Source organism: Limulus polyphemus, unplaced genomic scaffold (assembly GCF_000517525.1).
Source record: "Limulus polyphemus unplaced genomic scaffold, Limulus_polyphemus-2.1.2 Scaffold85956, whole genome shotgun sequence".
Lineage (NCBI taxonomy): Eukaryota > Metazoa > Arthropoda > Merostomata > Xiphosura > Limulidae > Limulus > Limulus polyphemus.
The window spans coordinates 1-2,169 of NW_013751552.1; the positions used below are offsets into that span (position 1 = coordinate 1).

At 36.1% G+C, this 2,169-nt stretch overlaps 1 non-coding gene across 1 annotated transcript; it reads left to right on the plus strand.

The window, feature by feature from the left end:
- The first annotated feature begins 383 nt into the window (after positions 1–383).
- On the plus strand, positions 384–456 carry Trnav-aac. Its single transcript has one exon. It is a non-coding gene; the product is annotated as a tRNA-Val (tRNA).
- The last annotated feature ends 1,713 nt before the right edge of the window (positions 457–2,169 follow it).

Here is a 2,169-nt window from a genome sequence, read left to right on the forward strand (position 1 = left end):
ATTTATGTATTCCCATATAATGATCAAAAACTCGTTTCGTAATAAAGCAAAAGTGGATACCATAGTACAGAGGCAACCAAAGCATTAATAATCAACGCTCTACCTTTCAGGGATAATTCTCTATACCTCCAAGATGTTAAAATACGAGTGACTCGTCCACAGATATCTTGCCAATTCGTACGGTACATCGCAACTCTATCGTGGTGAAACTATACCGTATTTGTTGTACAACTAACATATACCAAGATCTATCCTTGATAGGCAAAGTTTTTTTTTTTTACACTACTATAAGGCTTTCAAATACATTAAATACGTTGAAAGTTTCAAAAGTTATATTTGTATACATTATGAAATTATCATAATTAGACAAAAATTGCAAATAAGTGCTTGTGGTGTAGTGGCTATCACATCCGCCTAACACGCGGAAGGTCCCAGGTTCAAGCCCTGGCAGGCACAAAGGAATTATTTCAGCTGTCTAGCACGTGTTTTTTTTTTTAATTCCCTCAAAAGTATCCAATCCCCGAGAACCCCAACTCCCTAGTCACAGACCTCTGCTCTTATCATGATTAATCAGACTACCTGACGTCCTCCCATAAAGTTACCAAATTTGGAGAACAGGACTTATAGAAGAGACGTCACTAAGCGCCAAAGAAGTATCATCAATATGTTGAAACATAAGACTAGTACGAGAAAATAATGTAACTCCGAAAATATCATTATGCCGAACAATCATATAATGTAAAGGTTTTGCACAAAGAATGTATAATATTGTCAACAGAGGACACCCCTGATGAAGCCCTCGAGTAATATTGATAGTGTCAGTAAAATAATCATTATATTTAATAATACTAGAAATACCGGAATAAAAAAGTTTTAGCCACTGCAGGAAATTGACCTCAAAGCCACAACGCTGAAGCAAAGGAAATAAGTAATCGTACTCAACACGATCAAAACCCTTCATTTGATCAATCTTGAGTAATATCCCATCTTTTTGTGTTCGCTCTAAATAGTCCATTAACAATTTCAAAAGGAGGGGCACCTCAACCACATCCCTAACACGAACACAACCAGTCTGGTCCTGTGACACGAGATTCGCTATGATCCGAGACAATCGAGTCGCTAATATTTCAGTCAAATTCTTGTAATCACAATTAAGCAACGTTATCAGACGATAGTTTTCTGGAAACCACCTATCTTCTTCCTTTGGAATCAGGATCATAATTACACGCTTCATTTTGTCAAGTAAAAAACCGCGTGAGAAAATCTCATGCAAAACCCTCACCAAAATCTTGTATTGTTTCAGAGCGTCATGATCATCGTTAACACTAATATCAGCATCACACAAAAGTCGATCAGAGTCGCTGAATTTTTTTGAAACAAAAAACAAAACCTAATTCAAACTAACCTTTCTACACCTTCTGACTTGTAAAATAATTGTGTAAAACAGCTCCAATATCTTTGGTACCAGAAACTAACTTGCTTTGTAATTGTTGTTCCCAATGTTATGATAATGCTGCTGTCATGTCAGGTTATCTGTTCACCGTGTTTCTGATTCACGCTTGACAGAGATTTTAAGCTCCTGCTGCAATTTGTCCCACCGAGTTGTTGAATGAGCAAAAAAATTATAAATGGCTTCAATTATATCAAAAAAGGTAATAACTGTTGTTTCCCGACTTGGAGCATAAAGACACGTTAAGTTCAAAATATGGTTGTCACAGTTTATAAACACGGCTTTTGGATGCACAACATTTTGTTTCAGCATTTTCTCTTGCACTTATAATATTCTGCACCGCATGCTTACATTTGATTTTCTTGCATTTTTGCATGTTTGAAGAAATCTTTTATCATCTATCAGTCGAGTCTTCAGGACCCAAAAATGAATTCTGATGATCTTGATTCTTTAAAAGAGAAATTGATAGAATCACGTGAAAAGTTCTGTCAAGAAGCACTTAAAGTGGGCAAAAATCAATGTGAAACATGGAGATTGACCATTGAAAGAAGAAAAATACGTCGTAAACGAATGCCAGGTAAAAATGCAGCTGATGCTGGATTGACTGCTGATCAGGAAATTTATCGCATCACGAAGGATGTTATTGATCGCTTGATTACAGAAATAACAGGAAGATCTTCTCGCTTACTAGATTTAGATTCACGGTTTGGATTTCTATT